The sequence below is a fragment of the Colossoma macropomum genome, unplaced genomic scaffold (assembly GCF_904425465.1).
Source record: "Colossoma macropomum unplaced genomic scaffold, Colossoma_macropomum, whole genome shotgun sequence".
NCBI lineage: Eukaryota > Metazoa > Chordata > Actinopteri > Characiformes > Serrasalmidae > Colossoma > Colossoma macropomum.
In genome coordinates, this window is record NW_023494791.1 from 14,077 (window position 1) to 27,852 (window position 13,776).

At 41.9% G+C, this 13,776-nt stretch overlaps 2 long non-coding RNA genes across 2 annotated transcripts; one reads left to right on the plus strand and one right to left on the minus strand.

Moving 5' to 3' along the window:
- Window positions 1-251: 251 nt before the first annotated feature.
- Window positions 252-4,085, minus strand: LOC118810064. Its single transcript, XR_005007393.1, has 3 exons — window positions 3,798-4,085; window positions 2,780-2,888; window positions 252-350 (listed from the first exon to the last, which is right to left on the minus strand). It is a non-coding gene; the product is annotated as an uncharacterized LOC118810064 (long non-coding RNA).
- A 448-nt stretch (window positions 4,086-4,533) lies between these two features.
- Window positions 4,534-11,431, plus strand: LOC118810067. The gene is made up of 3 exons (XR_005007394.1): window positions 4,534-4,752; window positions 11,008-11,078; window positions 11,192-11,431. It is a non-coding gene; the product is annotated as an uncharacterized LOC118810067 (long non-coding RNA).
- The last annotated feature ends 2,345 nt before the right edge of the window (window positions 11,432-13,776 follow it).

A 13,776-nucleotide genomic window follows, 5' to 3' on the forward strand; every position in this document is an offset into this window, starting at 1 on the left:
ATGCATAAAAATGTATGGCTACTGCATCTGTTTTCATAAAGAGCAAAAATCTGAAGAAATCTGCAGTTGTCTGATTTGAAGCCTGGCTAATGTAACATTTGGCTAATGTACAGTCAGTTTATGTGGATTCTGTATAGATGGATTCTATATACGTGGATTTTCTATATGTGGATTTTTTATTTGTGGGTTGTCTATATGTGGATTTTCTATATCTGCATTTTTTATTTGTGGATTGTCTATACGTCTTTTTGGAACAGTTTGCTCCGGTATTCTTTTATCCCGTTTCCCAGTGTGGGTGCTGGAAGCCTGAGGGGAATTTTGCTGGGTGAAATCCTGGTTCTCCCGACATCCTGCAGAAACAGAAATGAGCACTGATGTTAACTGTCTTCAATAATCTGTAATATTTCCTGCTCTGTATACTATTGTAGTGCTGTTTTGGGGTGGGCAATATTACAGTGTTTATCGTTATCATGATAAAGTACATAGCAGTATGACACAGCGTGCTTTTCTGAGAACATTGTGATTAACCTCATTGTGCTCATTGTGGAACATTGTGGTTATTGTGGTCATTGTGGAACTTACTACCTGCATGTTTGATTAAAATTGAACTATCCATCCATCCATCCATCCATTCATCATCTAAACCGCTTATCCTTCTGGGTTGCGGTGGGGTGCTGGAGCCTATCCCAGCTGTCATTGGGCGGAAGGCAGGATACACCCTGGACAGGTCACCAGTCCATCGCAGGGCTAAAATTGAACTAATTAAACAATTTTAAAAATTTAACTAAACTTAGCATAATTAGTCCTGTTAAGATGGTTTTATTGGATTCATAATTTTGAAAGTTTTTTTAAATTTGTACAATATTTTGTCTGTTCCAATTTAGCAGACATCAAAAAACGAATCGTAACCCATCATATATTGTAAAAAACCTTATAAAAAAGAATTGATATTAAATTTTGCCATATCACTTAACTGTTGTTTATAATGACCTATGATATCTGTGTAGTATCCTGTAGTAAAGTGTAGTGAAAGAACAGTTCTAGTTTTCTGCTGAAGGTGAAAAACATCCATTAAGGTTTTCATCATTACCACACATTTTTCATCAAGAAGTTAAAGCTACTACAGTAGGTCTTTAAGGCCAATGTGGAGCATAAGTGTGTCTAGCCCCTTTTTAGGGGTGCTTAAGTTCTTGTAGCTATAAAATGTTTTTATCTAGCAAGCTAATGTTGCAGGTTGTCAATTAATGACTGTCCACTGTTTGAATTCAAGTGAGAGAAGTGAGCTGTTGTGTCGTTAGTAGGCCTGTGTGTTGATATTAAAGCCAAAGTGCTAGACTAGTACTGTCTGGAAAAATGGCAGGGGGGGTGATCTCAGCATTCCCAAAGCTCTGATCCTAGAATCGCTCCTGATATGGAGTCTAATCACAGAGACAAGTCCTGATCTTACTTCTCTTGTTTTCTGGTGACCATTTTTGCAATGTTATTGGTTGAATTATGCATATCAGAGCCATTAATCAACATCACTGGGAGGAGCCTTTGTTAACTTAAATATATTTGTTACCAAATGCAACAAAGCTTTCACACAGCTGAATTAAATGAGTGAGTTTCACAGTTAACTGCAACTGTTGTTGCTAAAACAGTGAGTTATTGTTTTGTCTGTTGCTGAGTGGGGTCTGTGCTGGTGGGTGACCACATTCACACAAATGTTAAAGCTTCAGTTTTCAGCAAAGTGGTCAATATCATCTAATCACAAACAGTTTTTTTTTAATTGTCTATTAAAAAGTATAATTGAATTGGAATTTTAAGTCAAAACATTTATTAGAATATTGCACAATAATGCGTTTACATTAACCTAAACATGACCATATGAACAATGAACAAGTGTGAAGATAAAATCACCAAATACTTTTATTTCACAAATAAGAGCACTAGAATGTAAACTAGGTATGAGGTGTGATACCCGCCCTCAACACCAGAGGTCAGCCTCACCTGGATATTGATCTGTTTCCTACTGACTCCTTGATCTCTTTCACCTGCAGCTCATTTACTTCCCTTTATAACGACCCACACAAACCCCTGCTCTCTGTGAAATATTGCCAGTTTGTCTGTGTACTGAGCCGCATATATGTCTACTATATAACTGCTGGATTAATGGAATAATTGGACTTTCTTCTGAACTCTTGGACACTCTTTGGTACTTCTGCTGTTTTTGTAAGTTATAGTGTATTATTTCAGTAAACAAGAAATAAAAGGAGTCAAACACCTGTCGAGAGCCTTCATTACACCAGGAAGGTATGTTTCACTGTTTTCTACAACAATTACTTTTTAGAGAGCTCGCTAAGATGACATTAGCTGACAAATGCAAAGCTATTAGCACATGTTCTGAGTGTTTTTGCTCATTTTCATGACAGGAAAATAAAAGCTTTGTTTGATTCTACACTTGATTCTTTGTAAATGTAGTCCTTTGTGTTTATGAGTACAGAACAGCGCAGTATATTTCATTTTATTTTAGGTAATATGATAAACTAGCAGGCAAGATATTTGATTAACCAAATTAGACAATTTAGAGTGACTTAAAGATAACAAAATGGTTAATCGTGGTTATAATAACAGTTTTAGCTGTTGCTCAAGCAGATGGAAAACAGACTAGACATAGAACTGTAAGCTTTGTTGGTTCTGTTTAGGTCAGTTGGGTTTAGAATATGTAGTGAAAATATTCTCAAGAGACTCCAAGAGCTTCTGTTCCTGTTAAAGTTTTCAGTGTGGAAGTTGTAATTACCTCTGGCTCTTTTAGAGACGTCATCCTCCGAGTGAGCGTTCCCCTGACAATTGCCCATTGCCAGGACGTGATTGTACAGATTCGCTTTCAGATGAATTCAAATCCTCAACTGTCCACAAAGACACACAAAAAGACAGATATTAACACACTGAGGTGAGGATTTCACTAAATTCATTAGATAAACTTACTCAGAACACTAAAATCTGTATGACAAAATCCAAACACAGAAAAAGCAGAAAATTAAATGATGGAAAGCCGGTTTATTTTGATGCTGCTATGACAAACGGTAGGATTCAACAAAGGTTGGACCTGATTGTTCGGTATAGCGTACTGGGTAACAGCTCTGGATGTTTGGTATCAAATAAGCCCCTCCCATCCCCCCCTCTTTCTCCCTCTCCCCACCCTATGTCTTTCTTTCTTTTTCTTTCTTTCTTTCTTTCTCTCTCTCTGTCTCTCTCCTTTCAGCCCCACCTCTCTCTTCTGCACCCTCCCATCCCCTCTCTGTCCCCCCTCCCCACATTTCTCCCTTCGTTCATTCTCCTGTCCTCTCCCACCAATCCCTCCAGCCTGTCTGTCTGTCTCTATTTACCTCGTTTTGTGTCTGTAACTGTGTGAGAGGCTTTTTTAGCTGACGTGAAGAAACTGGTAAATGTGCACTAGAAGAGCACACAGATCACTCTCAGATCTCACAACTTTTTTTGTCATCATGTTCTTTAGCCAAATCAACTTGGAGATATTTATAGATTGTGATGATGGATATATGAAAAAAGTAACTTAAGTACTCAGGTGTTTCTCTAATAAACTACTTATTTACATTTACTTGAGTAATTTTCTTAAATACTTTGACTTGTACTCGGTTAAATGATCAGTAAATGTACTTTTACTAAAGTAGGGATGTTCAGCTCTCTTTACTCCCCTGAAAACATTAACATACAGCACATTTACAGAGTGAAAGAGCAGCAGCTTTAAATCTGAGGCTCAATTAAACTCTGATGGAAAAAAACAGCCATTTACTCACCTCACAGGTAGCAGAGGGTTCGATCCTGCTGAAGAAACTTCAGGTAAAATGATCTCAGCAACTTTATATGAGTGAGATTTTCAGCCAACTGCAGTTTAGTCCCGCCCATTCTCTTTGAAGGAAACCAGCTCCATTCCTTTCTGAAAATTTTAAAATTTTTTTAGGGGGTGGTAATTAGATTTAGGCGGCACAGTGGCGCAGTGGGTAGCGCTGTCGCCTCACAGCAAGAATGGTCTGGGTTCCATTCCCAGCCGGGCGGCCAGGGTCATTTCTGTGTGGAGTTTGCATGTTCTCCCCGTGTCTGCGTGGGTTTCCTCCAGGTACTCCAGTTTCCTCCCACAGTCCAAAGACATGCAGTCAGGCTGGTTGGATGTGCTAAATTGCCCCTAGATGTGTGACTGTGTCTGTCTGCCCTGCGATAGACTGACGACCTGTCCAGGGTGTATCCTGCCTTCCACCCAATGACAGCTGGGATAGGCTCCAGCACCCCACCGCGACCCAGAAGGATAAACGGTTTAGATTATGTATGTATGTATTTAGATTTATCTGTGAAATAATTACTTGGATAATGAAAGAGTTAGATTTGGATCAGATCCAAATTTAAACATTGGTTTCAGCACTAAATTGCTCATATTGCCAGACCTGATGTCAGTGATCTGGACTGTAATGGTGACACAAGCTGACAGCATGTCCCTCTGCTTCCTCAGTGTGTTACTCTGAATTTACTCTCTCTCTGAAACGTGTTATCTAAAGTTTTGTCACCTTGAATGGAATTCATGCAACACTTAATATTAGAAAACTTTTTATAACAAAAAGGTATAATGAGCTTGTAAAATGCTTCACTGCTTTGTTCTGGCTAATGCCGCTCCCTCTTTTCATTCACTCTCTAGCTTGCTCTACCACCACTGCTCACTCACTCTCTTGCTCATTGAGATGGATGGACCAACTTTGAATGGTATGTTTAAACAGCAAATCCTGCTCATTCTGACTTTAAGGAGCCTAAATACAGCAACACTGTCTGTCTCTGAGACCGGTGGTTTCTGAGTGCTCAGTGGGGGGTGAAGTGGATTCAGAGCAGACAGTGAAATTTGGGCACAACGATAAAAAGTATAACTCAGTGCCGTTAGTTATTAACAAAAAGCCAGCAGTTTAGCTCCGCCCATTCAGCCCACAACCATTCAATTAAGCTGCACTCTCATCCCATCGATATTTCAGAAACAATTATTTGGATTATTCAGTGGAAATTGATATCAGTGTAAGTATTTTTGACTGATTCTACTGACACATTACTGACTACCTCACTGGCAGACGTCAGTATGTTAGGCTGAAGAACTGTACGTCAGACACCGTAGTCAGCAGCACAGGAGCACGACAAGGGACTGTACTTTCCCCTTTTCTCCTTACACTGTACACCTCAGGCTTTCAGTACAACTATGAGACATGCCACATGCAGACGTTTTCGGATGACACTGCCATTGTGGTGTGTGTAAGGGGAGGGCAGGAGGAGCAAGCAAGCAAGCAAGCAAAGCTCTATATAGCTCTTTTTACAACAGGTGTTGTCAAAAAGCAGCTTTACAGAAAAATCTGGGTCTGAGCCCCCATGAGCGTCGCCAGTGGTGACAGTGGCAAGGATAAACTCCCTAAGAGCAAGAGGAAGAAATCTTGAGACTCACAAGGGGAACCCGTCCTCCTCTGGTCGACACCGGATAGCAAACATTGTTAGTATAACATATTATAGTACAAAACAGGGAAAACAGGTGGAGCAACAGTTAATTAGATTAGTTTGAGTTTATGCAGCAGCAGCATCATAGGGAGGGTTAGTTCATGACGGTGAAGATTACACAGCGTTGTACAGCATGAAGCTCAATGGTGGTCAAGCTGGTCCAGAAGGCTGGCGAGTAGTGGCACCCGATCAAGACAGAAGAGGCAACAGCATCAGACCCACAGGATGGGCAGCTTTTCAACTCATCAAAGAAAGGAAAACACACAGAGTCAGTTCTGTAAAGAGTGACTGATCACAGATTACAGGGTTAACAGAGCAGCAGAGACTCTATCAGGTCTGGATCTGACAGGAAAAACTAATTACCAAAGGCTTGACCATACAAGTAAGTTTTTAGCCTAAACTTAAAGACCGAGGCTGTGTGTCCTGAACACTGACTGGAAGGTTATTCCAAAGCTGGGGGGGCTTTGTATGAGAAGGCTCTACCCCCGATGTAGCTTTTTTAATTCTAGGTACTAATAGTGAGCAGCACCTTGTGATCTAAGTAGGCGTGATGGTTCATAGTAGGAAAGAAGTTCATTCAGGTACTGAGGGGCAAGTCTCTTTAGTGCTTTATAGGTCAGTAAGAGAATTTTATGATCAATGCAAAATTTAACTGGTAACCAGTGTAGGGTTGATTAAAACTGGACTGATATGGTCAAAGTTTCTGGTTCTAGTAAGAACTCTCTGCAGCGTTCTGGACCAGCTGAAGCTTGTTAAGGCTTTTGCTGGAACATCCAGACAGCAGGGCATTACAGTAATCTAGCCTTGAAGTAATAAATGCATGAGCTAGCTTTTCTGAGAACAATAAAAGATCATTTACAATTTTTACTAGTGCTGTCTCTGTACTATGATGTGGCCTAAAACCGACTGAAAATTTTCATGTATATGATGCTTATACAAATAGGAGCTTAATTAATCTTAGATATAAAGGTAAGAAGTTAGATAAAGTTTGCAGGGATCAAGGTTAGCTTTCTTAATCAGTGGTCTAATTACTGCTAGTTTAAAAGTTTCTGAGATGTATCCAAGGCTAAGAAGAGTTTATTATTGACAGAATAGGCTTGGTTATTTCTGGCAAAATTTCTTTGAGTAAACCTGTAGGAATCAGATCTAACATACAAGTAGAAGATTTTGTGGAGGAAACAATTTTACCTAGTTCATTTTCTTAAAGTAAGGTAAACGATTCCAGACTCTCTGCAGTAGTTATATTTTCAAGATTTAGACTGGCATTATAAGGCAGCAGGTTTGTAGAGTTTAATTGTGTATTCTGAATTTTCTGCCTAATTTTTCAATTGTATCACTAAAGAAATTCATAAAATCATTGCTGCTGTAGGCTGATGGCATCTGGGGTTCACTAACTGTTTTGCTCTCTGTTCGTTTAGAGATTGTGCTGAAAAGTAATCTAGGATTATTTTTATTGTTTTCTATGAGAGAGGAGAGGTAGGCTGAGCGTGCTGCAGTAAGTGTTCTTCTATAGTCTATAAGGCTCTCCTTCCGTTCTCCAGGTGGACTGGAACACTTCTAGTTTAGTGAGGCGCCATATTCGCTCTAGTTGTCTGGTAGTCTGTTTTAAAGCTTGAGTATGTTCATTATATCAAGGGGTGAGTTTTTTCTGCCTTACTATTTTACTTTTTAATGGAGCCACACTATAGTAGATTGAAAAGTATCCTTTTGGTCATAATATCTAACTCGGTAGGATTAGATGGACAGCTGACAGAAGCTGATAATTGATGAAGCTTTCTGATAAAGCTGCCAGCTGTGGAGGAAGTTATGTTAAGCAGAGTATAACATGGTGATGAACGTACATTACCACTAAAGTGAATTTTGTATGAGATTAAGTAATGATCTGAGACTGCTGTGCTCTGGGGGAGAATGGCTAAGTTATCTATGTCTACACCAAAGGTCAGTATTAAGTCTAGAGTGTGGTTGTGGTAGTGTGTGGGCCTCTTTATATTTTGGGTGAAACCTACAGAGTCTATGATATATATAAATGCTTTAATTAGTGCATCTTGAGGTCTGTCAAAGTGGATATTAATCTCTGACAATTATTTTATTTGAAAACATTATTAAACTTAGTAGAAACTCAGAGAATTCCTGTAAGAACTGAGAATACGGCCCTGGCGGCCTATAGATTGTAATTAGTCAAAAGGAATTTTTATTTGTTCCTTGTTCACTTATATTAAGTAAAAGAACTTCCAAAGAGTAGAATTTGTATCCTACTTTCTGGCTCACGCCTAAAGCTTTAGTATGGATGGTTGCTATACCTCCACCTCAGCCGCTTAAACGAGGGCTATGTGCATAACTGTAGTCTGTGGGGGTGGCTTCATTTAGACTAAAGTATTCATCGGGTCTAATCCACGTTTCTGTGAGGCACAGAGCATCAAAATCAAGATCGGTAATAATTTCATTTACAACAGCGGCTTTAGATGTGAGGGATCTTATGTTAAGCAGTCTAGTTTTAGACCAAAGGTGCAGTCATTGCAAACTGGTATAACTGGTCTGAAATTAATCAAGTTACTAGAGCAAACTTTTTGAGGCTTTTTGAAGCTTTGTTTTATTCGGGGAACAGACACAGTCTCAATTGGGAGGAACCTATGTGGCGTCTCAAGACAGTTTGTAATATGAGCATTAGTATTTCTAGAATCAGTATTTTTATTAGCACTTGCCTTATTTACAGTATAAGTGCTAGTAATTGCCTTATTTTCAATATTAACACTGGCATTATTAGCTATAGCGTTTCTATTTTGGGCGCTACTTACGTGGCCTTCACTTTGTAGTCAGTGGACGGCCCTCTCGATGTTCCGTGAGAGGACAACAGATCCATGACAACTAGGGTGAAGCCCATCCCTCTGGTAGAGTGCTGGCTGTTCCCAAAACGAAGATCAGTTGTCCCGTAGCCCAAGCCATTAAGGGTGCACCAGCCATGGAGTCAAGACTGCAGCATGAAGAGCTTGCTGAAACGTTCGGATCCCCTCCTGTATGTGGGAAGAGGTCCAGAGATGATGGTCCGTCTCCTTCCTGGCAGTGTCCAGTAGCGTCTGGTAGTGCTCCTTCAGGACCTCACTACACCGGGCAGAGATGTCGTTGGTCCCGACATGGATAACCATGGTCCCGAAGGCGTTGCGTCTGCTGAGAGCCGAGGGGAGGCACTTGGCTATGTCTAAAACACGAGCACCTGGAAAACAAAAGACAGTGGCATGGCTGTTTATACCTTTTACTTTTATGTGGCGGACAATAGAGCTACCGATAACAAACCGAGTCCGGTGTAGAGGGCCGAGGAGCTGGGGCGGGTGACGAGGTCCGGGGTGCTACGGCAGGCGACGAGGCCCTAGACGTAGGTGGAGGTGTAGGCAGTGAGCTGAGGGTGGCAAAACGGTTGCAGGAGGTGAAAATCGGCCAGACCTTCACCGCCACCCCAGCCGATTTTCACCTCCTGACTGTGTGAGTGGCCTAGCCCTGCAAAAATCCACCACCATCTCCTTGGTCTTGGTAGTGTTCAGTAGCTCGTTGTTCCTATGGCAGCACTCGCAGAGGAGTAAAAGACCTTGGTGAAGGACTTTGTGGAGTGGTACCATAGGAACAACCAGCTACTGAACACTTCCAAGACCAAGGAGATGGTGGTGGATTTTTGCAGGGCTAGGCCACTCACACAGACAGTGTCTATTGAGGGGGTTATGACCTACAGGTATCTCGGACTGCAACTGGATGATGGGTTGGACTGGTCAGCCAACACAGACGTCCTGTACATGAAGGAGCAAAGTCGGCTCTATTTCCTGAGGAGGCTGGGGTCCTTCAACATCTGTAGGAAGCTTCTGCAGATGTTCTATCAGACTGTGGTTGCCAGCTGTCTTTTTATGCTGTGGTGTGCTGGGGCGGAAGCATGAAAAAGAGAGACAAGATGTTACTGGACAAGCTGGTCAGGCAAGCGGGGTCAGTGGTCAGTGTGGAACTGGACTCTGTGGTTAAGGTGGCTGAGAGAAGGACATTGCACAAACTACTCTCCATTATGGAGGATGATGGCCACCCACTGCACACCATCATCATCATCATCAGGGACAAGAGGAGCATGTTTAGTGGCAGGTTGCTGTAACAGAGCTGCTCAACCAACAGACTCAGGAGATCCTTTGTCCCCAGAGCCATCAGGCTCTTCAAATCTTCCCAGGGGGGCCAGAAGAGAAGAGGGAAGAGGAGAGATGAGGACTGAATCTGAATCTCATGTTAAATCATAGCCTTATCTAATGCTAAATCATAGGTTTATCATATCCATCTGCACATATGGACACTTTGCTGTACATATTGCACTTTTTGTAACCCCTACCGTACATCTTGCACACCTGGACACTTTATTTCAGTACCAATATATGCACATATTTATTCAGTATTGTTATTATATGCTGTTATTGTACTGCCTTTTCCATCTCAGGTTATAGATCCTATTGCAGATTTTTGTATATTTCTATATGTATATATGCCTGCAGTCTTTTTATATTGTTTCACCCTTATTATTTTTACTGTCCTGTGTTGTGTGACTGATACTGTCTGCTAAATTTCCTTTGGGATCAATAAAGTATCTATGTCTCATTTATCATGAAATGTTTACACGGTATAAAGTGTTTTTTTTTTTAGATGGTTTTTATCTGTATATATTCTTCTTTTTGTATGCTATTATTATTATTATTATAACAAAGATACTTTATTTTATTTATATATATATATATATATATATATATATATATATATATATATATATATTAAAAAATTCTTGATATATCCACAATCATAGTCTGAACATAGTGCAATGAGAGTGTTGAGTTAGACCCGGGGAGGCCATTATTTTATCATGAGACGTGGTCTTCTAAACGCCAGTAGGAGACACACACAGAACTCATAGGGGAGATCACCACTAGACGCAGGCTTCACCCTGACGGTGACCCCCAACACACACAAAAGAACCCACAACACCACATAACACAGCTAACACATTCACTTGATAAAACTAAAGCAGCACAGGATAATGAGAAAATAAAGTTGTGAGCTCTGATCTCAGTGTGTGCATGTGCCCTAACAGAACACATCTCCCTGTGAACTGACTGAGAAACAAGTTTACATTTAAGCTGCATGCAGTTCAGGAATAGAATATCAAATGTATCACATTATGCCAGTTTAGTTTGCGCTACACTGAGATTTTAGGAGTTTGGCTCAAACATCTTACTTTGTGATAAAAGTGTTTGCTGTGTGGTTTATTTCAATAGACCAAAATGTTTTATGTCTGTAATTTGTATAACAGAGCTTTGGTTCAATCCAGCTTAAACCTAATTTCTATCTTATTTTATTTTATTTTATTTTCATTCTTAACATTAACTGTTTTAATTACTTTCATAGAAATTACATAATAAATCTGAGTAAACTTTTTTTCTAAACTGTTTTACATTCTTTTACCTTGTTCTTTAGGTGATGTACACAAAAAAGACTTGTGTGCTGGAGAAACCTCACTGCTAGATGGGCTCCACTTTAGTAAGCAAGTAAGTCTATATGCTTAATATAAGTGTATAACAATAATAATATGTGATTATATTTTGGTGGCAGATAAAGTAGATTCATATAACACTGAGTGAAAAGTGTCTTTCTTGTACAGATTAATGCTGGTGAAAGGGATTCATTTCACCAGAGCAGGTGAGAATCAGTGGAGGTAGAGTCTGAATGTGACCAGCAGGAGCTTGCAGGAGAGAAGCTGTTCCTCTATAGGTGAGTGTCTTGTGTCAGCAGAAGAAGAAAGCCACTGGCTTGATGGTAACCCCCCTCACACACAAAACCCACATATTAGCCCCACACCTGACACGTAATAACACATAAAACACACATAACTATAACTAATAGACAACAACATTAAATAACACCACAAGTCCCTATGTCTGAGGATGTGCACTACCATGATCCTTTGTGTGTGGTTATCTGCCTAGCAACACCTCCAGAGCCTCAGGTACCAGTGGCAGCTAGTAGCAGAATGCTACACAGCACCCTCTTTAAAGGTTTACTTGTTCCCAGCAAACTACCAGATCCACCCAAGTCCTTGGGCACATGCACAGTCCTGACAAGAACAAATGCTGTAGGGCACTCACTCATCTGCAGCGAGCACCCCCAGTCCTCTCCTGTGGCCACGCTCCCGCCACCACGGCACACTGTAGAGCTCCCCACAGCAAACTGCGTCAAGTCTTGCACAGCTTGGGCTGGGGGCAGCAACAGTGGTATCTGTCCCTGCCCTCCCACTCTCACTGCCACCCACCGTGCCATTTGACACTGTTCCAAATGCCACTCATGCACACTGGGGCCCCACCTCTGCCCCTGGTGAATGACCTGAGCTGGACAATGATCACCTTCCAGCTGTGTGATGTGCCCCTCTCTGTGCTTGAACATGTGGGTCGCAGTAGAGATTTCGGCGCGCTTGTAGTGGCGAGTACAATTAGACATCTGTAGTCCATGCTGCACTTGGCCCACCACCTGCAGCCACCATTTGTTTCCCAGCCGGCCCAGACACCTGACGCCACCTCTCTCACAGCCCTGACTCACCAACTAACCATCTGCTGCTCACCATGACAGTCCTGTGCTGAAACCTTCAATGGTTTCACTTTCATTTTCACTTTTGCTGGCCTCTCACTTGCTGGCTCCACCATCGTGCCGCACGGTGTCTGCTCAGCTGCCAAGCCTCCTTGCGCTGGCCCCATTGTCTCTTGCGTCTGCTCCAGTCTCCAGTGTTGCTGCACCATCGAGCTTTGCCAGGCCATCCTCCCCGTGGAGCCTCGCAACACAGTGTCTCGCCTGTCTCTTCTCGCCATCCACCCTCAAGGTCAGAATAGTTATACCACTTCTGATGATTCAGATAGTGATGCCGTAATTCTGCTCTGGGAATGGCTCTATTATTAAACTTTGTGGGCAGTAACTCACAGACACAGGCTATAAGATGTGCCAGCTAAAATGTTGTTTGATAATTACAGTAGCAGCAGCACTCCCTTGAGTTTAACCCACCCACACCCCAAGCAAATCACCCTCCAGCCTTGTCCTGTGAATAAAACTTATACAGATTTTATTAAAATAAAAGTGGTTACATATAGTAGTTTAATGTAATGTTATTCCTATTATTAGCATTACTATTACTATCAGTGGTGACCCCATATAATCAGCTATTCAAAAATTCAGTCTAAGGAGCCTGATTCCATGATCAGCCTCACAGTCAAAATAACGTCATGAGGCAAAGATCATTCTATTCCAGCAATGTCAGGGAGCTGAATGTCTGAGTTTACATAGAATTGTCTGGTTTCTCCCAGTAAATCATGATATAGTGTAAGGGACCAGCCTCAGGCTGGGCCACCTATGGTAACCCAGCCAGCCACCAGAGAGAGACAAAGTCGTGACGTGGTAATCAAGGGTGATTTGTGACAACAGTGTCCACCCTTCATAGGTCAAGCTCACCCACAGTCTTGTTCTCTGTGTCTTGTACACGTTATGTGATCTACCCCTGTCCTTTCTCTCTTAAAAAAATGAACCTCTTAACCTCTTCTGTTTTCCCCTTTTGAGTTCCACAAGGAACCCCTTGACTTTTCAGTAGTGTCTGGCTAGAATTGTCCGTGCAACAGACAAGCGATTCTGGCAGAAATCACATCCACATTCAATGCAGGAGGACCCTCAGGCATATCCTGCAGGTCAGTGCAGCATTCTTTAGCTTCCATGTGATCTGGGAGCAGAAGACCCACCAGAGTGTCTCTGTTAACACCACTCCAGACACAGCACCTCACCTGGGCTCTTGAGGTTGCTAACTGGGCCCTAGAGGACTGGCAACATGTGGCGTGGTCCAATGAGTCACGGTACCAATTGTTTCTGGCTAATGTCGGGGTTAATGTGTGGCACACAGCCCATGAAGCCATGGACCCCCGTTGTCAGCAAGGCTTTGTGCAAGCTGGTGGTGGTTTTGTACTGGTCCATCTGAACAGGTCATTGACCGTTTCAGTGCTTGGTGACCATTTGCAGCCCTTCATGGACTTCATGTACCCCTACAATGATGGGATATTCCAGCAGGATAATGCACCCTGCCATCGGGCCCAAGTTGTCCGGAATTGGTTTGAGATTTCTGGAGAGTTCTGGTGAATGGTGTGGCCTGCATGTTCACCCAAATTGAACATTTATGGGGTGTGGTGGAGAGGTCCATTCACAGCCGAGATCCTGCAC